This window comes from Phoxinus phoxinus (genome assembly GCF_949152265.1).
Source record: "Phoxinus phoxinus genome assembly, chromosome: 8".
In the NCBI taxonomy this organism is placed as follows: Eukaryota; Metazoa; Chordata; class Actinopteri; order Cypriniformes; family Leuciscidae; genus Phoxinus; species Phoxinus phoxinus.
The window spans coordinates 32,569,582-32,594,848 of NC_136883.1; the positions used below are offsets into that span (position 1 = coordinate 32,569,582).

At 39.5% G+C, this 25,267-nt stretch overlaps 1 long non-coding RNA gene across 2 annotated transcripts in view; it reads right to left on the minus strand.

Moving 5' to 3' along the window:
- Positions 1–19,978: 19,978 nt before the first annotated feature.
- LOC307003451 overlaps positions 19,979–25,267 on the minus strand; it is a 224,458-nt gene continuing 219,169 nt past the window's right edge. Inside the window, exons 4-5 of one of the 2 annotated variants that reach the window (XR_013798706.1) lie at positions 21,768–21,860; positions 19,979–21,151 (exon numbers count right to left, since the gene is read on the minus strand). This is a non-coding gene — a long non-coding RNA (uncharacterized lncRNA). Of the gene's footprint in view, positions 21,407–21,767; positions 21,861–25,267 lie in introns of both variants that reach the window. The other variant, XR_013798707.1, reaches the window with a different exon arrangement.

Here is a 25,267-nt window from a genome sequence, read left to right on the forward strand (position 1 = left end):
AGAGGCAAACCACAAGAGTCAAGGCCTTGGCACTGTTAGCTGTGAGCAAAGGCCAAACACTCTGGCCTTCATAAGCTCCTGGCAGCAAAAAGCCCTCGAGTGAAGGACCTCTGGAGCTTAAGAGATCATTCTCTGAACTTACATGTCATCCAGACTAACATTTTCTCCAGATGGGGCAAGCGGTGGTAGTTAGCAAGTGAGTTTGTGTTTAAGTTTCATTTATTCAGCATTGGCTTGTGCACTACAACAAAAAAAAGGTCACTTGTAGCCTTTCTAAGCCCAGCCCATCCCTCAACCACTAACGCTCATATCAAAGGCAGAGAGAGAGTGAAAAGAAGGATTGGACTAAACCCACATTCCTCCATGCCAAGTGTCACCCACTCAGAGACACACCTTGTCCCTCCCTCTCTCTCTCTACTTGATCCCTGTAATGATGAGTCTTGTCGTTAATGAGTTAATGCGAAAACTCTCAATGTCATCGGCAAAGATAAGAAGGAAGAAAGCCGTGCATTGTACGCATAATGACAGACTCTCCGACTGCCCCCAAGATGTCACGGGTCAGCCATGTTAAGAATGTGTGCGCCCAATCATCTACTGATTCTTATCTGGCTGGCCTGCAGCTAACCAAGACATGGGCCCGATCAGGGGCGCTGATGAATGAACAATGGGGCCCGTGGATTGTTCTGCCATCCACATGACAGCTTCTATACCAACACATGATGACACAACCAATCAATATATCAATTATCCAACAACTTATTGGGCCAGATGTATGAAAACACACATTATGAAGCATATTTGGTGCTAAGGCTTGTGGGAACTACATCTAGTACTTGAAAAGAAAAGGGATAGGAGCAGCATGACCTTACAATGAACTGTATGAACTGTTGTTACCTCTGCGGCCCGCCGTCATCAGGTCACTGTTACTGTTGGTATGCAGACCACTGGCGCACGCGACACCTCATGGCATTCTAAAACAATTGTTATGGTTAGATTTGCCTTGTAATAAACTCTGCAATAACAATCAATATATATATGCTTTTGAATGCTATATATATGCTATATCTGCTATACTTTTAAAAATATATTAAACACTTTTTATGAATATACCTGAATGTTTTTTAATTTAAGATTTTTAGGGCCCAAGCCTTGAAAAGGCGAAGGCCCTATTGTTTTCCATGGGATTATTATTTATTCTTCTTCTTTATTATTATTATATTACTACCTTTTGGGCACTTTTGGGGGCCTTAACGTGCTCAAAAACTCTTGAAACTTTGCACAAATGTCAGAACCCGCGGCCATTAGGGCCCGACTGAAGCTGGGACCCGGGCGTGGCAGGGGGGCTCGACAGCGCCCCCTGGAATGGGATTCAAAAACATGTCCATATCTCAAACACGCTTGCATGTAATAATATGAAACTCGGTACACGTATAGATCTCATCGGGCCGAACAACTTTCGTGCTCTAAGTTTTACGCCAGTCCAACAGGAAGTCGGTTATTATGGGCTGTATGGAAACGCATGTTCTGGCATTTGAAACACTTGTCCTAGAGAATTCATCGGATGACCACGAAACTCGGTGTGCATGAAGTCAAGACATGGAGGATGATAAATTGCGAGGGGATTTTTGATATCTCGAACGGTTTGGCCGTGGCGAGGAAACGAATTTATGGCGAATATTGGAAACAGGAAGTGTGTTATAACATCCTCATACATTAATTGATCTTGATGAAACTTCAGCAGTGTGTTCGTTGTAAGAGGCCGATCACATGGATGTGACTATTGTGAGTCAAAGTTATAGCGCCACCAACTGGCAGCAGGAATTGTGTCACTTTAAAAATGCTTTGAATTCACCCTCTTATTTTTACCCGATTTGCTTCAAACTTCATCTGTATAATGTAAACACACGACAGATGTAGACCTGTGAAAGGATTATTGATATCTTTAATACTGTTGCCATGGCAACGCTTTAAACTTTTATATTCTTTTTGGATGCATTTGAGGCTCTTAACATGCTTCAAATTGCATGAAACTCAACATGCATATCACATTTATTGTGTAATAGACATGTGCGAAGTTTCAGAAACGGGCGTGGTAAGGGGCTCAGTAGCGCCACCTTTAGTCAAAAATGGGGTATTAGTTTTATCTACAGTAACCAAACTCGGTACGTATATTCTTCTCTTCGAGCCGGACAACTTTCTAATTTACAGTCATTAGCTCCGACCAACAGGAAGTCAGATATTTTGGTTTGAATGTGATATATTGATATATTTTAGACTCCGAGTTTTTAGCGGTGGTTGATTTTATTCACACCAAACTTTTTCAACATGATGAAAATACATTAAAGATGCTAAATTATGAACGGATATTAAATATCTCAAACGGTTTTGCTGTGGCGAGGGATTAAAGTAATGTCCAGAAAGGAAACACTAAAAGCCTCATATCTTCTAAAATTTTTATTATACACCATTTATTTCTATATAAAAGTATACAAATATCAGAACTAAACCCATTTTGTTCTTTTTTTCAATTTAAGAATTATGTATAAGTTAAAAAACAGCCAGAATGCGCTATTTAGTAAAAAAATAAGTCATACATAGGGCAATACTGCCCTCTTGTGTTCGAAATCAGGTAGGCCCATTGTATATTGTATTTATATATAAATATATTAGTGACTGTGAGAATATTTTCCTACGGGTTAATGGATGTGTGATTAAAGCGGGGGCTTTTAAATCGCTAACTTAAAAGCCAAAGTAGTAGCCTACTGGACGTCCAGTAGGAATGAACTAAAACACATTCACTCTGTTCTGCTCATAGACTGTAAAAAAATGGTTCTGCTCGTTCCTCGCCGTGAACGCGTTATTACCCGTGTAGCCGTGAGCATTTAGTTTCATTTTAAACATAGCGCCATTTCGGGGGTGGGATTGCTTGAATTGCGTGTTCAATATTCCGTCATCATCTTTTCAGTCAGCTGTCCACCCATGATTAATGAAATTGGACTCCTTGTGCTGATCTTTGCTGCGACTCTCATTCAGCTCACGATTTATTAAGCGGACACGTTCAGGTTTTAATTGTAGGTTAGTGCCCGTTCTCTAACTGAACTAAATTATTTTAACACACACACACACATCAAATCGACGGTGGAGCGCGATGATATATTTAATATATCTGTATATTTGAATATCTGTATATTTTTCCCACCGGTTAACCAACGTGTGACACCAGCGAGGGCTTTTAAATCGCTAATATAAAAGTGAAAGTAAGTATGATTATGGTGGCGCTTGCAGTGCGCTCGAATGAATTCCTATGAAAGTAGAAATTAACTAAAAAACGTTCGCTCTGTTCTGCTCACTCCTCGCGTTGGACGCGCACCGTTATGAATGCCTGTGCAGCCGTGAGCTTTTTTAGTTTAATTTTAAAATTAGCGCCATTTCGGGGGCGGGTAGACTATTGCTTGAATTTATTTTACAAAAACACGTGCTATATTTCAGATCAATATATTTGTTTTCCTTAAAATTATTCTCATCTGAATTACAAATAATGTATTTCTGTATAAAATAATACTATGACTAAAAATGCATTTGATGTTTCTTTTTTAATCAATAACTTAAAAATAAACGGATTAGGCTACTGCTCTGTTTGAGGACTAGAAATTAAAACCAATGCAATATGATGAATGTCCAAAAGATGGCACCGACAGACTGTTTTAAACGAGGTTGGATAAATATTTCTTGTTTTTAAACAGTGTACGTGTGCGTGTGTGCGCGGGTGTGTGTGTGTGTGTGTGTGTGTGTGTGTGTGTGTGCGTGTGCGTGCGTGCAATCAGTCCCAGGTAAGAGGCATGAATGATGGGAATTGGACTTCTGGGAGTGAGGTTAATATTCCGGAGACGGTTCCCTCAGGTTGTGAAAAGGAGGCGGCGCGGGAGCCCCAATAGTAACCAACTGCAGAACCCCAGAACCATACGTCATATCAGTGTGATCACGACAGCGCCAGCCTAAAAGTCTGATGCCAGAAGTGGGCGTGGCCAGACATTGCGCTACTTCTGTGTTTCAAAGTTTAAAACAATGCTGATATTTTTTTTTTGAACGATTTCATTACAAATGTTTATTTAATATATATATATATATATATATATATATATATATATATATATATATATATATATATATATATATATATATATATATAAAATATTATAAAATATAATAACAATGTTTTGTCCTATTAACAAAAGACAGACAATGTACTATGAACAAATGTTAATAGTTTTTTAAAAGTTAAAATGATACTTTATGCATTTGGTTAGTGTCAAATGATTAACAATATAAATTGAACAAAGTTTAAAACAAACAAAATAATAAAACGAAAACAAAGCTTGAACATCTGATTTAATTGAAAAGCATTTTTTAAATAAAATGTGTTTTTTTCCTCTGAAATAGCAAAAGCATCGCACACTAGCTGTACCTGCTCTAAATAAATAATAGTCATTAAATAAAAATACAAAATCGAAATAAATAAATTATATTTTATTGTTATTTTTTTAATTCTTGTTCTGTTCTGAATATCAATACATTTAAAGGATTTGTTGTGGAATATTTTGAGTATCATAATAAAATCAGAACAATTCTCGTTTTAGTGATTATTTTTATTTTTTATTTTTTTCACTGTTCTAATCAGGTCAGGCAAGTCAAATTCTTTGTCTTGTCCCTTAAAAAAGGTAATATATATATATATATACCACACTTCATATGAATTTTTGGTGTTGTGTACTTACAATGGCTGCTGATTTCATGTGTCCGTTAAGTCCATGAGACTGTAGGGTGTCTAATTTTTCATTTTAGGTTTCAGAAGGGTGCTCACGCATACTTTGTGGTTGATATGTGCCCTCGATGCGCACTTTTGCAGAACCCACACTGATGCAAGCTCTAAAGCAGACTTCTTCTGGACAATCAAAGCGGAGTTACGTTATTGCCCATTGTGCACAGGAACCCTAAAGGCACCGGGGTGGCGGTTTTATATATATATATATATATATATATATATAAATAAATATAGCTGCAAGCAGCGATGGAGGGCCCAAGCCGGTGGCACCGCCACCCTGGTGCCTTTAGTGCAACTAAAGGCACCGGGGTGGCGGTGCCACCGGCTTGGGCCCGTAATCGCTGCTTGCAGCTATATTTATTTATTATTCTTCTTCTTTATTATTATTATTATTATTTTACTACCTTTTGGGCACTTTTGGGGGCCTTAACGTGCTCAAAAACTCTTGAAACTTTGCACAAATGTCAGAACCCGCGGCCATTAGAGCCGGACTGAAGCTGGTACCCGGGCGTGGCAGGGGGGCTCAGCAGCGCCCCCTGGAATGGGATTCAAAAACATGTCCATATATCAAACACGCTTGCATGTAATAATATGAAACTCGGTACACATATAGATCTCATCGGGCCGAACAACTTTCGTGCTCTAAGTTTTACGCCAGTCCAACAGGAAGTCGGCTATTATGGGCTGTATGGAAACGCATGTTCTGGCATTTGAAACACTTCTCCCAGAGAATTCATCCGATGACCACGAAACTCGGTGTGCATGAAGTCAAGACATGGAGGATGCTAAATTGCGGACGGATTTTTGATATCTCGAACGGTTTGGCCGTGGCGAGGGAACAAATTTATGATTAAAAAAGGATGCATAAAGTGTGTTATAACTTAGTTATAGTTTTACCTACAGTTACAAAACTCAGCGTGTATATTGATATTATCAAGCCGAACAACTTTCTAATTTACAGTCATTAGCTCCGACCAACAGAAAGTCAGATATTGTGGTTTGAATGTGAATTGTGTCTCTCTCTGTCTCTCTGCCATTCTCTGTGTGTGTGTCTGTCTGTGTGGGGTGGGGAGGGGAGGGGGGATCTATGTATGTGTGTGTGTGAGGAGGGGGGCTAGTTTAGTTTAACCCTTTCTCTGCTGTGTGCAAAATCTCGGGCACTTTTGGGGCCCTTAACGTGCTCGAGAACTCTTGAAACTTTGCACACAGGTCAGAACCCATCAGGGCCGGGCTGAAGCTGGTACCCGGGCGTGGCATGGGGGCTGGACAGCGCCCCCTGGAATGGGATTCAAACACTTGTCCTTATATCAAACACGCTTGCATGTAATAATATGAAACTCGGTACACATTTAGATCTCATCGGGCCGAACAACTTTCGTGCTCTAAGTTTTACGCCAGCCCAACAGGAAGTCGGCTATTGTGGGTGGTATGAAAACGCATGCCCCTGGAATTTGAAACAATTTCTAGAAAATTCCTCCAATCGCAACCAAACTCGGTCAGCATGATGTCAAGACATTGAGGACGCTAAATTGCTGAGAGGATTTTTGATATCTCGAACAGTTTGGCTGTGGCGAGGAAACGAAATTATGGCGAGAAAAGAGAAACACGATGTGTTATAACGTCTTCATACATTAATTGATCTTGATGAAACTTCAGTAGCGTGTTTGTTGTAAGAGAGCGATCACATGGATGTAACTAATGTGAGTCAAAGTTATAGCGCCACCAACTGGCAGCAGGAAGTGTGTTACTTTTGACAAAAGTGGGGGGGTTAGTTTTACCTACAGTCACAAAACTTGGTATGTATATTGTGCACATCGAGCCGGACAACTTTCTGATTTACAGTCATTAGCTCCGACCAACAGGAAGTCAGATATTTTGGTTTGAATGTGGTTTTGTCTCTCTCTGCCTGTGTGTGTGTGTGTGTGTGTGTGTGTGTGTGTGTGTGTGTGTGTGTGTGTGTGTGTGTGTGTGGGGAGGGGAGCAGAAAGACTATGAACAATTGTGCCATCTAGTGTTTTATACTATGTATAAATGTGTTTTTTATTTTAAACAAGTGTTTTAAAGTACACTAATTTCAATTAATGATATGCTGCATTTTTATGTATATTTAAACATTATCAAAGTTAGGATGTCATTTTTTAGTTTCAAAAGTTATCTGTCTCTGTCTCCCTTTGGCTGTCATTACCCTCCCCTCACTCCCACAGTCTCACTTATTTCTTTCTGTTTCAAATAATATTACCATAAACAAAAAGTTTGAGTTTCTTTTTCAATCAATGTATTATGTGTAACTTAAAAATAAGCAGATTAAACTGATATGTTTGAGGGCAAGACATGAAAACGATGAAATATAATATAGTATTAGTAAAAGAGTGCAGTATAGGGTTGGATGAATAAGATAAATAACATATTTTGTTAAAAAAACATTTGGTTAAATAAAATCGAGTGATACATAGGGCTATATTGCCCTCTCGACAGTCAAAGCGGGGTTACGTTATTGCCCGTCGTGCACAGGAACCCGAAAGGCAACGGGGTGGCGGCATATATATATATATATATATATATATATATATATATATATATATATATATATAAATAAATATAGCTGCAAGCAGCGATGGAGGGCCCAAGCCGGGGGCACCGCCACCCCGGTGCCTTTAGTGTAACTAAAGGCACCAGGGTGGCGGTGCCACCGGCTTGGGCCCGTAATCGCTGCTTGCAGCTATATTTTAAATTAAAGTCACTATACAATTTTGTTTTAAATTATGATATGTATATATATATATATATATATATATATATATATATATATATATATATATATATATATATATATATATATATACATACACCGACTAAGACAAACCAACTCATTCCACAAAATTGATTTAATTTATTGCTAATACTCACAGGTGTTTCAATCGTTTTGGATTGTTGCTTTCCATCCAAAATGATGTCACTTCCTGGAAGATGAGGTCAATAAAAAACTGGATTTTGTTAAAGGGATATTACTAAAGACTGGAAGGAAAATATAGTTGGAGACATGGGTAAAAACATTTATTACAATTGTTTTGTTTTGTTAAAAAAAATCTAATAAAGAAAGAAAATTTTTAAAAACATCTTTTTTTCTTTTAGACATTGAACAATTGACAATGTGCATGTTTATGAAAACAATTGTAATATTTATATAACATATAATTATTTAATTCCATCCAGTATAATAAAACGAAAAGAACTAAAGACAGAACAGAAAAGGCCAAATAAAAGGCAAAATAAAAATAAAGTATTATTGAAGACAGGGCTAAATTAGCCAACATTTTTATTTTTTTATTATTATTAATGCCATGAACCAGAACAATACAATGAGACATAATAATTCAAAGAAAAAACAAATACAAAGTAAATAAAATAAAATAAGAACAGTGCCAGAGACAATATTTTATTTTTTACAAACAACAGAAAAAGGTGCTACTTTATACAACATCACTGCTTACAATGCTATAAACTCTAATTGCCTTTTTACTTATGCGATTACACAAAACAGAACAATAAAGCTTAAAATCATTTTTAAAGCATGAAAAGTTAGGTTTGGAGTCTTTCTCCTTTCTTTTTGGTTATCTTTCTCAATCCCATGATCATTGAAAAGTGTATCATTATGTCAAATCCACTCAGCTGTAAATCAATGTTCAATTTTTTCATAATTATTAGCCATGGTATGTCACTCAATAGAAATGCACGTGTGATGTCATTACTTTAGGGGCGGGGCAATGTGTCATGTGAGGCAACGATCTTTGTTTATGTGCATCTTAACATAATGCCACACGCTGACTAGACCATGAATATTTCACATTTACCACCAAAGGGACTTTGACTTAGGCCCAATCCCAATTCTACCCCTTTCCCCTTCGTCTACCCCTAACCCTTCGCCTTCCCCTTCCCCTTGACCCTTGAAACAGAGTGGCAAGGCGTAGGGGTGAAAATATTCCCCTAAGAAATGGGACACCACTACTACACCGTTACACGTCATTATACGTCGTCGCCTACGTCACAGGAGATGTGCCGATGTTTATCACAAACTTCCAAGATGCACAGGACTTGTTTTCTGTGGTGTTGTATTAACACGTTGGAGGTACAGACCTATGTTTGTCCTATTTTGACCTATTTATTTATTTACTGTGTGAAACTGTGTGAAATACGACATTGTGTGGCGTTAATGTGCGTTCAACTCATAAATACGATCTTTACGAGATGACTTGAACGCACCAATAGCTTGTGTGCTTTGTTCGGGGGAGAAGATATTTTTTTACAAACGTTTCTTTGAAGGAACTGACCGTAAATATGAACACAAGATTGAATGTAACATAAAGCAAATCATTATTTGTCGTTAAAATACTTATTAAAGTCAACAATTCTTACATTTATGGTCTAATTTTTTGCTCGGGCAGCCATTTTGCGTCTGTAGCCGGTGTATGCAGTGACACTTCTCATACCCCTTCGTTTGAAGTGTGGTCCCGAAAAATCTTCGTTTGAAGGGCTATCTGGCCCTTCCCCCTAGCCCTTCCCCTCAAACCAAAAGAGAATCGAGACAGCCCTACCCCTCCACGTGCACGAGCAAAACAGAGGGGAAGGGGTAAGTGAAGGGGTAAGGGGTAGAATTGGGATTGGCCCTTAGTAAATAATGTGATGGTAGGTGACAAATGATGGCTTTGCATGGCATAAAGCAGAACACCTGAAAAGGTTAAGGGGATGAATTCCAGCTGTCAGTGACATCATAAAACCTGACAAATTGTATTATAACAGTCAGTGAAATCCACACCACCGAGGCGTTCTTTTCCTGCGGTCCCCAGCGCAGTCTTGTCTCGGATTCAGGTCTCTGGCTCAGCCTGCCAACTTGGACAATAGGGGCCCTGCCAAATCCAGTGGCATTTTGTCTGGTTCTACATTATCTGAAATCAAACGCTCTATTCTGCTCCCACCACTACACATGGAACAATCAGCACTGATGTGGGAATGCCTGTAATTCGCACAATAGGACGTTGACATTTATACCCAGCAGAAGGGGGGGAAAAAAGCAAATATAAAAGACTGGAGTCCTGGATTCCATTTGTGCATGGCACACAAGACAGAGGGGTGGAGGAGATAATGACACTTTAATACAGGGCTGTTAGGAAAGGTACCTCTTCATAATGGGAGGTGGAGAGTCATTCACAACGGACACCTGTTTGCCAAGCAACTCAGCGTGTGGACAAATAGAGGACTAGGCGTAGTGGGACTAATAGATTAAATGCGAGCTGTTGGACGTTTTCGATGTGCTAAATCAAGTTGGTTTGATCACTCATTTTCTACTCGCTATAGATAATTGTAGCTTGATGTACTGCATGTGCTTGATGTGTTTGTTGTACAGAGAAATGCAGATGGATTTGCACCTGCTTATGGAAACGTATCCTGCCAGATGCGTATTCCCCCATTAATGTGTTATTTTTGCTCCAATAAACAAATATAAAAATACTTAAATGCATACTTCCTGATGTTCTTTACAAGCAATAAATCAGGGTCAGCTTTAACAATAAAGCATACTGACACCAGGCACAATAACGGCTCACCACTGCCAGTCATCCAAGCCCCCGAGTTAGATCACTTCTGTCTTTTATAAATCCTATAATACAAGATTAGGCCCTTTTGACCTCACAGAAGAGATAATGACATTAGCTAATGTCCTGCCGTTACCGTAATGCTATGTGTAGCACACACAGAGAGAAACGCAACATCACAATGCACTGATTTATTTAAATTCTAATAAAAGTGAATGCTTAGTTAAAGTGCTTTCAAAATGTGATGGCATGATAGGTCAACCCGATCTCAAGGCAATTCGTACGTATTTTTTGAGGTGGCTAATTCGTACAATTTTAGTTAAATCGTACATATTTTACGAGTTGCCCAATTCGTATGAATTCGTACAAATTACCTGACCCCGCCCCTAAACCTACCAATCACTGGGGTTGAGTGAGGTCGTAAGAATTCGTTTTGGTCGTGAGATAGCGTTGGATAGTTTGATAGTCTTGGAAGTTTACAAAGCACCCTGTCGCTCACTATCTTCTTTTAGCTGATAATGAACAACATTTATCATTTTAAAACGTGACCCATATTTTAAACAAAACTACCGTCAAAATGTCTGCAAAGCGGACTTGTTTATAATGCTCTGGCAAGTTGCAATTCTGAAAATGCAGGAAAACCCCATTAAACGAGGCCTTTGGTGATAAAAGTCTTGAATAACTAACACTACTGCTATGCTACTTTATATCTCCGGCTCAGAGTTCTGTATGTAGGGGAGTTTCCTGTAGTCTGCAGGACACTTCAGGTCAATGTGTACAGATTGGTCCTTGTCAGTAAGAGATGACAGGCTCTTTGTTGGGAGTTTTCCTTGGTTGGCAGTGTGGAGTTGGGTTAATTCAGTTGACCCGCGTTTGTTTTCTTTCAGGCTAATGTTCCTAAGAGCTTCAAGCTCCCATCCTGTGATAGCTCTGCAATGCTTTGTGCCTGCAGCCTCAGTGGTGTAAGATTTTACCCCCTTGAAATTGATGGAAACCCAACACTAAAACAAGACAAGCCTATCAAGATTGTAGTGTCTGTCTTGCTTTGCTGACTTTCCAGAAAACTCTTGGTCTTGCGCCAACACATGGGAACATTGTTCTGTTGTGCATGAGGGTGTTACACTTGAATTCAAAAGACTATGTTTTAAATTTGAGTTTATATCTCTATACTATTTTATCACATTATGAAATGTGTCTAAAATATATGCATTAAGCATGCATATGCTATTAAATGAATACAGGTACAACTTTGTGGTGTGTGCTGTTCTCAGTTATGCATAATTCAACTTTTGCAAAAGCCTTTAAGCATATATTTAACACACCATTACTTTGTCAGTGCACGCCTGTGACAGCTTAAATACAGCCCCGACAGCCATTCTGGACATTGGCTGTAAGAAAATGAGAAGTTTTCATGGAGCAAGACCATAACGTGAAAACACATCAACATGCGAACAGCAGGTGACAAGTCATAAAAGTCAGTGAACTGGCTCAAACTTATCACTCAAACGGTTCATATAATCCGTCCCTCTTTTTTTTACCTCTTCAAATGTATGCAAAAAACAACAGAACATATACTATGACATATAAGCTACTTCGCCAGTCCAAAGTTTGTACACTTAAAATAATCTATTGAAACCTTTTGAGCCTATGAATTAATTTGTTCACAACACAACACACACACAAAAAAAATGCATATATATGTTTGTGTGTGTGCATGTGTATACATATATTTATATACATATACATTATATACATACACACATATATTCATTCATCAAAGTATCCAGAAAAAAAAACTATATGGTTTCCATAAAAATATTAATAACTTGTCTATATTGAGAATAATAAGAAATTTTCACCAAATCATCATATTAGAATGATTTCTGAAGGATCATGTGACAGACACTGAAGACTGGAGTAATTATGCTGAAAATTCAGCTTTGCGTCACAGGAATAAATTACATTTTAATATATATATATATATATATATATATATATATATATATATATATATATATATATATATATATATATATATATATATATAAAAATTGTAATTATATTTCACAATTATTGTTTTACTGTATTTTAGGGAAATAAAATAAAATAAAAAGTAGAACCTCATTCAAGATGAAGCATGCTATCTATGAAGTTGCATGTCTACTTTGTTTTGATTTATTATTTCATAGTTTTGATGACTTTAATATAATCCAAAAAAGTGTGTTCAAACTTTTGATTGCTAGTATGATTCTCATCAAATCTCAAAATTTTTAGATCAGGGCACCCATAGCTATTGCTCTTCAAGATTCCTTCTGTGCGACCTCCTCTAAATACAACTATAATTCGATTTAAATGAAAGTGTGCACGAGCAGCGGCAGCAGCAACAGGCATCTCGCCGCTCCAGATGTGAAGAGTGTTTTATTAGCAGAGAAAAAGAAGCTGATAGCTGCAGGTGCTAGGGCTGACATAGCAGGGCTGGCTTTGCTCCGTCTTGGCAGAGAAGGGGAGGGGGTTGAAGGGGGATATCCATTGCCTGTGTTTAATCAGGGCCAGTCGGATGGGATGGGATTCATTGCTCTTTGATGGAGAGCACTGTTATGAAGACGGACAGTCACTTTGCTCTCTAAGCGAAACCATCGTTTAGCCTCAAATTCGGAGAGAAAAGGCCCATTTGTTATCCACAGGGGAGTGAGGCAGCCAGGGCTTGGCGATGTTGGGTGAGAGCGGCATGCATTTGCCAAACAATTACAACACTCAGGCATATATTTGGGTGCGGGATAGAAGCGAATAATATAAGAGCTTTACAGCTGAGAGCGAGGTGTGTGCGTGTGTGTACTAAAACAGTGCACATTTATTGCGGTGACTGTTACGAAAGTTCAATCCACCCTATAATTTAGCCACCTTCACTTTTAATATTGTAATATTCCAACACAATCAAATACCTAAATACAATCGTCTTTAGCTGAAATTAATTCCATTATGAACATTGGTTCGACACAATGGAAACATGCTCAAATACTTAATGTAGAATCAATGAACTAAACTGAATTAAGTAAACTCAACTAAATTTAGACATGTCAAAATGACCAACTGAATCAAGTTATTTTGAATTGAACTGTTGTCTAACATTAACTTATGATGTTAGGTGTTGGCAGCCAGAAAACAATACTGTTTACATCCATCGCACTCCCATAGTAGTAGTTCTTCAGGATTAACACAGACTAAAGGCTTCAGCCTCTATATTGAGGCTCTTGAGTCAAGGGAAGTGAGGTTTACCTGCACAGCTCTTTACTAGCCTCCGTTACACTCACCCTCCTAAACCTCACTCCCATCCGGGTCATGGCACCAATGTAACTGGTCCTACTCACACCCGCTCCGATCAGGATTCGAACCAATGTTATCCGCATGGAAGGCAGGCACGCTAACAATGGCGCTAAAGACCCAACCGAAACCAGTTAATTAAATATGAAACTCAGGGCAGAGAGCGTAGCTATTGTGTGATTAGGGCCATACATGAAAATGAATTTAGCAAGTGGAAACACCTTTTTGACTCTGTTACACAAACTTACAAAGTCCAATCCAAAGGGAAGCATTGTTTCTGATATCAGTAAGCATTGTTTCTGAAATGCCATGATTGCAGTCTTGAGTTTTCTTCTGGGAGCATACAAGTCACAATATTCCTCATTTAAATAATTCCCATCAAAGGTATACGCAATGTCTGCATTGGTTGCATTAGTACGGTTGACCAATCAGGACACACTTATCCAGCCGACCAATCAGAGAAGAACTAAACAGAGGTGCATTTCCCGTACAACCACATAACTCGTTGCTTAACTACCATAGTATGTTGCATCGTTGAAGAAATCAAGCAGCTAGTCACGTTTCCCCAAAACCATATTGTCAGAAATTGGTCGCTCAAACACATTGGTTAATGATGTCACACAGGTGGTGGAGTAATAGCTTCTTTTAATTCATTTATTTGAGATCAAATTAATGCTAGATGTTTTAATATGAATTATTTCCAGATTCAATCATAGGCTCGTTCTTACGTACTAGAGCACGTACGCACATGCACACTCTTCAAAAATGGTGCTTTAAATCTCGACAAACTAAAAGACGTAAATGACATGTATTCTAAATAAAAGATACAGATTGTACTGAATGTCAGCTTGCTTATTTTGCTCAAGATAAGGATTTATTGAGTCCACATGTCATGCAAACAAGAAACTATGCTTCTAACCACAGCTTGAGAACTGTCATTCCAACCACACAACTTTGCGATGCTCCTTGCGAATGTTCATTGGAACTATGGTTTCGGGAAACACGACTCGTTGAACTATGCTGATAACGACAGAACTTGCGACCATAGTTGGCTAACGATGCTTTCGGGAAACGCACCCCAGAGCGTACATTATATTTTTAGCATGAAATCCTATTCTAGCCAAAACCAAAATCAAGACTTTGTAAAAGGGCATAACAATGCTTATTTAAATAAACGGAACAAGCAGCAAAACTCATTCAATGTGCAGTCAATGTGATAATTCGATATGACAAGCAATAATCGGGGGAGACTACGCTCCTATATGGTCAGGTGAGAAAGCAACCTAATTAGAAAGTGTTTATTTTGGGGTTTACTGGCCTTTTAACTCTGAGCTATTGAAATGTCACTCCGGGTGACCCTGCGACAGGGTGAGAATGTCATTTGTAAACACACAGAGACCACGAGACCCCCAGCTAGGTTATTAGTAATGACAGCTGATTGACAGGACCGAGGGAATACTGCAGCTCTGAATTAACAGCAGCTATGTCTCGTTTAAAATGGGATTAAAGGCTTCTAAAGACATTGTGTCGAAAGGCCCACTGCATATTCCACCATCATCGTCATTGCAATTTAGCGAGATAATGCCATCAACTTATTAATGCACTCTGAGAATCAAGTCTTTAGACTATGCTTGCCCGTACTCAGCCAACTAACATCATTCTAATCCTGATGGTTGCTCTTCACTAGTACGACAGATTTATTAAGAGACTGCATGACTTACTGCTAAAGAATGGGCTCTGCCACTAAGTCAGGCGGTGTGTGAGGAAGACAAGTGTATCTGAAGTCCTAATTCTTAACTCAATCATCTGCTAGCGATGTGAATTGCATTATGGATCATTCTGACAAGACAGCCCGCCCCAGTCTCGGACATGAATTTCGACAGGGATTCCAATATGCTAAGCAGGAGCATGTCAGCGAGGTTAATATACATGAGAAAAAGCTCCTTAAAGTTCCTATCTGTCTTGCCTGCCTGAAAGTCTAGATATTCTAATGACCATTGCTAATAAAAATGCAAAGGAATCAATTAGTTTAATTAAATCTGGCAACACACACCGACTTCCAATGTTTAAGGTCACGGAGTAATTCTCAATCAGACACATGAACGTACATGCATACACAATGCATGATAACGTGTCAACTAAGTTAATGTGAATAATATCCAAATGTGTGTATATATACACACTCTTATATAGAAATCAATCAAATTACTTATAAATCAATCATATCTCACTGGTGTTAAACTTTATGTATATATTACATAGTTATTTAACTGTCAGTTCTGCATTTATTCGCTGTGCCTTTTGGTACTATTGTCTGTATTATCCATATTTATCGTTGTCTTTTTAGTCTAAGACTTACTTTCTACGAACCATGTCACTGTTGTTTTCTGAAGGACTTGCCATTAGATGTGCTAAAAATGACAATATAATTGACTTTGACTTTTGATATACGTCTAATGTGGTCTCTTTTCAAACCACTTATATGACTTGTGTATATATAAGTGCATTGAATATTGATATACCTAACCTGGAAAATTTATGTAAACATACTTTTAACCTATATTAGCCGCTAGAACAAAGTGATTTTTTTAGTTATACACACACACATTATTACCATCTATTCATTATTAAGAAAAGCGCCACAAGATAAACAGAATAAGCAAACAAAGATTTTTTTTTACAGAAATGATGTTGCATAAAATAATAAGATAACAGCTGAATAATAATTGAAAGGCTCATAAAAATGAGCCTTTCCATTTTTAAATCATTTAAACGCACACACACACACACACACACACACACACACACACACACACACACACACACACACACACACACACACACACACACACACACACAAAAGACGTGTCATGGGTGCGTCCTCCAGAGAATCCTCTCGAAATATTTTGCGGCCGCGATTCTCCTGAGACTGATAAGACTCTAAGGCCGGTCGGGTGTTTTGCCCAAACTGACATTTTCTCCTGGCCTTTCAGCCTTGTTCCCGACTGCCTCGATGTGACCACTTTCATGTTTTGTTTTGAAATTCCTTTTTTGTTGCTAACTAACACAGCTTGACAGCACAGTGCTGAACTTATCTTTAGGAGTGTGGTTTCACAGCACATGTCTCTTCAGCCACATGTAGCACTTAGCACAGCTTTCCCCCTCTGCTTCTGGTTTTTCTTTCTACCCTGTGGCAGCTATCAGGTCTGTGTTGTGTTTAATGGTATCTCAAGCTTTGGACCACTGATACCAGCCCGAGCGGTCAGAGTGTTAGCACTCCTCCAATATCTATTACAATTAGTTTTTGATTAAGGGGCCCGACTTGGCCGTTTGAAGCCTTTAATGTTGTGTCAACTGGCTGATGATGGAGAGAGAAGCATGGACGCCTCCCAGAAACAAAGAGGCTGGTAAAAAGCTCCAAGTGAACCATTTTATCTTTCTAATGGAAACCAGATGACCCTTCCCTTCTCTCCGTTTTTTTAAGCAGCCATTTTTTCCGGGGTGAGATAGACAGCTCTCCCACTCCCAGTTATTTATGCAAGGGTTTCTGGCATTTATATTTCCTTACTTCAGCCGAAATATGTTTTTAGTATCGTTTTAAGGGAGGTTTCTATTATAATATGCCACTTGAGGGATGATGACCAGTGAAATCCTCTCATTTCTTAATTAACACGACCGGAGTTGCTGCGGTTACCCCTGACCTTTGGAATTAGCACAGCGATAGATACCAAATAGCAGAGATTTACTTAAAGCACTCTTGAGAAAACCCGGCTTTAACAGAAATTGTGGTGACAGTACATTATAGGAGGCCAATTAAAAGCAATAAATGACCTCCAGAAAGGAGTGGGGGTAAACAAACAATTAAATTCCACCCATTTATAGGAACATTTTGAATTAAGCTCTTGAGGATTTCGTAGTGCAGTGGAGTAGTGCACTTTTTGCAATATTAAAAGCTCTAGTTGAAATGGCAGTGTTATAAGCTGTTACTTTGATTATGTCTGGAATTTCTGCACGTCCACAACTCACACCCACATCTCAAAGTAATTGATGGAAAAAGGTCAAACAACTTTTTTGGAGGGGGTGTGTTTACAGGGAGGATTCGAGTGTAAATATCTCTGTTACACCAACGCAAGAACTCAACATATTTTAACTTTTAATTTATTTATATGAAAACACATTTTCATGATGCGTATGATTACCCCACGAACAGACCACCAACAAAATAATAAGAAGAAATTCTTGGTGTGAAAGAAAAAGAATTGTCTGCGTCCTGCCACTGAGCGAAAAGCCTTGAAGTAGCCTTGAATATCTGCTTTCATCAAGTCGAAGATTTTGTTCATTAAGATAACACTATACTCTGGAAATGTTTGACCAGCTCATACAATTTGATGAATGCACCAAACCAAGATAACAATTTATTTAAAAACTATAAAGTGAATATTTGTTTCCTTCATGGTCACGATTTTAAGATTTATTCCAAACAGAGAGGTTCAAAGAGTGTACTTTCTAATTATGTTTTTTTGAATATCCAAGACAGCAGTGAGGTTTTTTTTCCCCAAGTCAAACTGTTTGAGATTCCTCAATAGTATGAATCATGAGAAAGTTTATGATTACAGTTTTTGAGCGGAGGAAGATACAAGTACTTGAACCAAAAGCGATCATCTTCTTCTGTTTTGTGAAATGCACACACACACACACACACACACACACACACACACACACACACACACACACACACACACACACACACACACACACACACACACACACACACACACACACGAGAAAGCTCTGGCATGCAGGCAGGCTGATAAGTTGCAGCTTGTGCAGTTTCGCTCAGTTTACTTTATCCCTGGGCTGGAAATGACCTTGTGAACTTGAGCGTTTTTTTTTTTTTCCTTTTCTTTCTTTCGTTCTTTCTCTATATCTCTCCCCCCTCCCCCCACCCCCTTCTTTCTCTCTCGCTCTAACCTGCGCTGTACAGTCAACAAGCCACCCACAGCACAGTACCTGCATGAATGTGCTAATGGCTGTTGACAAGTGTGTTTTTTACTGCTCTCACAGGTGTGTGTGTGTCTCGATGCTCTGATACATCACAGCTCAAAGGCTGTTGTCCTATAACGATTAATATTTGTGTTTTATCACCAACGCAGACCTGCAATCGCCCAGCATGCTTTTGTGCACACATGGCCTGTAACCCAGCAAGCTGTGGCTTAATCATTACCTTGACCTGCTTATCTGTTCGTCAAGCAGGTAACCATTAATAGGTGTTTACTTTCCGATGACCTCTGCAAATGTGCGCAGGCCTTTTGCCCCATGAATGTCAACACAGGCCTGATTTCTTTCTTACTTTTTTTTCTTTTTTCTACCTCATGACCCAGCTGTGGTCTTGACCTAGCAAGATATTTATTTATTTTTCGCAGAGAAAAGACAGTGAAAGCGTGTGAAAACAGCACAAAATGTATTTTTAAATTCAAGCTGAGGGTCAACTGCTGAATAGGAAAAAAATCTGCACGGATGTAAATACCATGAGAGAAAGATAATAACTGATGGCTTCACACAGAAAAACAAAACAAAAACAAAAACGCAAATGAGATCTCATTAAATACATGGTCATTCCTGGACACCAACGCCGATGTCATGGGTTTGATTTACAGGTGATGCATGAACTGATCAAATGTAAAACTTGAAAGCAATGTAAGATGCTTTGGATAAAATGCATAAATGTAAACATTTGACATGAGATGAAATTAAATAGGGAACGTCTCAGTCGTCTCAGATTTTTCTCCAAAAAAAAAAAAAAATGCTCCGTACAGAGATCTCAAAGTATCTGACTGAGATTTCAATATGAGCCAAGGCCAAAGTATCTGATCAGTACTATACATATTAATTTTATAGTCTTTCTGTATGTCAACAGTAAAAGTATTTGTTGCATTTGTTTCTTTTTCATACTACTGTTGAAAAAGTTTGGGGTAGTTAAGAATTTAGGTATTTTAAGGAAAGAGTTGGGGTATTTTAAATATTTACCTTATGCTCACCGAGGCTGCATTTATTTGATCAGAAATACAGTAAAAACAGTAATATTGTGAAATGTTATCTATTTTAATATATTTTAAAAAATGTAATTTATTCTTGTGATGGCAAAGCTGAATTTTTAAAAGATAGTGCATCTATTATTTATAATTGAATTATTATTTATATCAATAAATATAAATATCTATAAATAAACAAAAATTGTGTATGTTTGTTTTACAACATTTAAAAAAACATATATATATATTCATGAAACATTTTTTTTGCATTACATTTATTTTAACAATTTGAACAACTTGTTGACCGGTATATGCCTTTCTAAAAATGCATAGTTCAAAATGTTCCCAATGTAACATTTGAGTTTGATTTAGCGCACTCTTGTAAAAGCACCGCCCGAGACCCCAGCCCTGAAAACCCCACCTTGCTGTCCAGATGTGTCTACCTCCCTCTCTTTAGCTGCTGCCCACATGATAACTCGCCCTTTGTCTCTCTCACTGAGCTGGGTAATATATAGCTGTGAGGCGTCCTGACATAGTTATATTTGCTGGTGTCCTAGAAAAGACAAGGAGACTCAATTACAATGGCAGCAGAGCGAGTGCCTTTACGAATGTCAACTCTTCGCCCAGACGCAGCGTGATGAATCACACCTGACCTCACACCAGGCGTCCATTTCTCAGCAGCCTGCGCACAAGTGTGGACTAGTAAATGAGAAATCAGGGTGGGGTGGCGCACGAGATGTAGGGGGGCTCAGTTTTCGAGAAGCGCGCGCGTGTGTGTGTGTTTGCGTGTGGGGCCAGAGGCCACGAAGATGAGACAAACAGTGGAGAGCCCGCAGACGTCCTTGCTCGCACTGCCTGTTGAGAGTGGAGAAGCGTAGACGCTGTGGAATTGTAAGCAGTTGTTTAAAGCTTTTAGGGGGGGGGGGGGGGGGGGTGTGTTTGGGACCGTTCCGTTGGGAGGCTCGACGGCCCTGCTGCAGCTCGTGTGATGCTCTCATGCAGCTCTGTCAGGAGAACTAACCTGCATCTCTGTTTGTCCACACACACGCACGCGCGCACACAGCGCTGCCTGCCTGCCTGCCAGCAGCCTCCTCTTACTCCAGGCAGAGCGTAATCCTTGTTGACAGAGAGCGAGTGTGGTTATTAGGTCACTTGTGTTTTCATGCTGTACTGTAAAGCACTTAGCGGCTGCAGTGGCTCGCAGACTCACACCGGCGCTGTGGCAGTTCATAGCCGCTCTCCTCCGGGAGAAGGGACCTCTTATCCCGCCACTGCCCCGTCTGACCCTGGCAGGACGGCGGGTGAGGAGTGGTGTGTGGCGGGGTCAGCGACGGCTGTAACGCTGCCCCGGGCCGACTCCGAGGGCAGGCAGGGGAGTCCCTGGCCTCCTGGGAGAGGGAGGGAGGGAGGGTGGAATGAGCAACAGGCAGACACAAGGGCAAAGGCAGATGTGTGCAAGGATAGATGAGGAGATAAATCACAGGCTGTCAGAGCCAGAGGCATTTGCATTCCTGAAATGGAGCTTGCACTGGCGGTGGGGTACGGAGACCTCTATCCAGAGTCCAGCGCACCGTCAGACGTGGATACCATTCACACGCAGATCCAGAGGGGTTAGCTCATTTGTTCATTATGTAACATGTGACCTGAATTGCGCAGAAAACACGGAGGTGCTGTCATTTTCAAGGCATATTTTAAATGTTAAAGAAGTTCCTAAATAAAGAAATTTAATAAATAATACATCCAATGGAGTCATGGAGTACACGATAAACTGAATTTGTTGCACAGAAATGGACCAGATTTCTCAGAGCCTTTCAGGGTATTACAACGGGTGGCGAAGTGGGGTAAATGAAATTTACTGGACTTATCTCGCGCTTACAAAAACAGCCCACACTTTAAACTGACTGTCAAAGTTCAGAGGACACGCAACACAATATTGGAGGTGGGGGTGGATTGGGTCATGTGATCATAGTTTATAGTTGACAGGCCATCTGTGATGTATCGTACCTATGTCCTGGACTTGTTCAATGTCATATGGAAGGACAGGATACCCTTTCGGGAGTCGAGTGGTGTCATCAGATTGTTTCGTTGATACCTTGACTTCAGGAAGAAGAAGAAACCGTTTGGATTAAAAATATGGACAATTTGCAGTTGTGCACTAGAAAACATGCCGCGGACAACCCTAACATTACCCATTCATATAATAGAAAAACATGTGATTTATGATTTATTACAAAAAGTATGCAATATTTATTGAGAGACATCAATGTTTAAGGTTTAAACAGGTACAAATTATTCATTAGAACAGTGGATTAAAGAGCAGAATGTGTGACAAAGGGCAAGATCAAGATGCAGCTGTGCAGATTCAATACTATTTGGGATCTTTACATATTAAATCGAATTTGATGTCACAGAATTGTATAAAAAAATTTTTTAGTGATCATAGCAGCATATATATTAATTAAATTAGAATCAAATTATGGAGAAGACAGCCATAACAAGCTATTTAGATGTGCTGTATAAACTACAAAAAACGAACATATTTTCCTTACATTTCAGGATTTAAAAAAACAGGATTTATTTATTGCAAGACGCAGATAAAATAATAAATCTTTAATATGAGATTATGACTTAATGCACTGGCAGGTTATAAAGTAAACAAGTGGGAAAAAAGTGAAGTAAGTGAATACATAATACACACATACACAATCTTTAAAAACAAGTATTTTATAAAACAATATCTTATACAGTGCTGCTTTACTAGAAAACAAGAGAAACGAAATATTTTCATTAGGCCTGCATGCTAATATTGAACCATCATGATTTGAAAAGCATATTTACCCAAATGAATGCTAAATACATAATGAGCTAAAATAGCCAACATGATTTTGCCGTATCCAACCATTCAGAGATGCTACTTCTTCCTTTCATGGAGCATGGAAAAGTAACGGCTCTGCCCGTTCTGCTCCTCACTGTGTGCAAATCATATAGTTGGTATCCAAAGTGTCAGCGAAACAGTTAAGCAACATCAAATGATGACATTGGCTTTGCAGACCTCTTTCCATGATGTCAAGAGCATAGTGAAGCTTAAAGGGGATTACAGTCTAATTCTATCGTTAAGGCTCCCAACCAAATTGACTTGGCTGCGTGCATATGGTGGACCAAAGCAAACTTCAATTTCTGTCGTGTGATGGGCCGCAATGGTTGGGGTGCAGGGGACAGAAAGTCAGAGTCAGAGAGAGAGAGAGAGAGGAGAAATCAAGTCTAAGAGAATGGTAGTAGGTTCGCTGGAGGGTAGGCGGGCGGGGAAACTGTCATCAGGAAACCCTTGTCGGCCAGGAATGAGGAGTGTTGAGTAACTAATGAGAATGTTTTACACAAGAAATGTATCACGGCTGAGGAGACACATCTGGGTATGCAACTCACACAAAGAGTCATCTAGCTCAAAAGACTTTTTTATTGCTCTAAGTGCAATCCTCCCATTTGAAACCCAGCCAGAAAGCGAGAGGGAGAGCGAGAAAGAGACAGAGGACAGAGGGAAACAGCTGGGTTTCCTAAACAGAATGAGAGAGAGAGAGAGAGAGAGAGAGAGAGAGAGAGAGAGAGAGAGAGAGAGAGAGAGAGAGAGAGAGAGAGAGAGAGAGAGAGAGAGAGAGAGAGAGAGAGAGAGAGAGAGAGAGAGAGAGTTTCTTTGGAGAATATGGAGGAGGAATATAAACTCCTAGAGAAGTTGCTGGGATGAACGCCATGGAACCAGTGAGTTAAAAAAAAACATAGGGAAACCAAGGAGGACAAGATCAAGATCAGGGCCAAGGAGAAGAGATTATGAAGAACTAATAATGAAACATCGCAAGAGTGAGAAGGCAGGTTTTTGTCGGCGGTTTGGGAAAACAAGTGAAAAAGAGATAGTGGCCAAAATCAGCGGAAATGTAATGCGAGAGAGGCAGGAAAAGGGATGCATGGCTCTGATTTGTGAGATGAGATGAACTGAAACGGGATGGAGGCAAATTCCAGGAAGACGTCTGAAAGCCAGAAAATGAAGTCACCTGTGCAAATACAACTCATATTTACTCATTGTGGAATAATCTTATGACAGTTCCCCGTTTTATCTGTCTTGGTCAGGGCTCTCAGGAAGAGGCCTGGGTCCAGGAAAACAAACACAACTGCTAAACCAAAACGACCATGTGTGCTTGACTTTCCGAATGCGAGTCACGCAGCAATCACTACCCCAATAATGAGCCACTAAACTATGAGCAACTGAAAAATATAAAAATAAATTATGGCTGTAGACTCATTCAGAATGTTCCTTTGGATTCATGAATCGAGACTTTTTCTTCCAGCAGTTGTCAAAAGAAATGAAATACGCTGACCGCAAAAAGCATCAGCAGCAATAACAAAACTAACCCATGCAAACTTCAACATCATGGGTTGCGAACACATGTTCCCAACTAGTCTGCCAATTACTCTACCTCAGATTTACTGTTGTTCTCAATTAAAGAGCCGTTTGGCAACAAACAATAACATGTGTTGTGATGCTGCGGTTGAGCCAAGTTAATGTTTCATATTAGAGCTCCCACAACTACTCACCAGGCAAGAACCCATGCTGTTTAGTACATACTTCACTTAACAGGGTGCTTATAAGTCATTATACATGCCAAAGTTCTGCTGGGTCCTAATGAGCGAAACAAAGAAAAAAGTCCTGCACAAAAGCGAGCTACGGATTCAGACGACAATCGCAGGAGCGCTTTCCAAATATTCCAACTCGTAAACCTTTCAAAAAGTATTAGAGGGTGCACAGGCTTTACAAATCTAGGGATTTTCATCGACTACCGCCTTAGGACTTGATTTGGTGTTTTTTAAATGGATTTGATTCAAAATATGACTATATATTCTCGACGGACGTTTATAGTGCATACAGAGCTCCACGTTTTGAATGTTCAGTACGGACTCCTATCGAAGTGTTTGAAAAGGTGATGAGCACTAAAGAGGTTCATCTGTCTAAAAGATGCATTTTATTATCATCTGAACGTCAGGCACTGTTTCTCAGCATTTCAGGATAATAATTTAGGCACTTCAGACGGAAGTCACATATTTGTAATTGAATGTTTGAGCTCTCTTTTAAGCCACTTAATGTCTGCAATCCGATATAGTGTTTGCAAACCGTTTACTCATGACCTGTGCTCTCCCTTTCCTTAAGCCATTCAAGGCAGCCAGCAAAAGAAAAGTGCCTTTTAAGGCCCTGAGTATTGCCAGAGTCCTCCTTATATTACTGATGATATCTTTACTGAGGGCTTCGCTGACAAGAGCCCAGGGATCAGAACTGCCCATAAAGCAGATGGGAAATTACATCTCATCCTAGGCCCTGCGCTCAAATGGCCTGTCTGTTGATGCAGCGGGCTTGTGGTGTCTTTAAACAGGGACTTAGCCTCCAACCCCAAACCCACCAACCTTATACGTTTGCGATGAGGAAGCTACTGGAGGTAATCAAAGCGGGCCGAGTACAACTG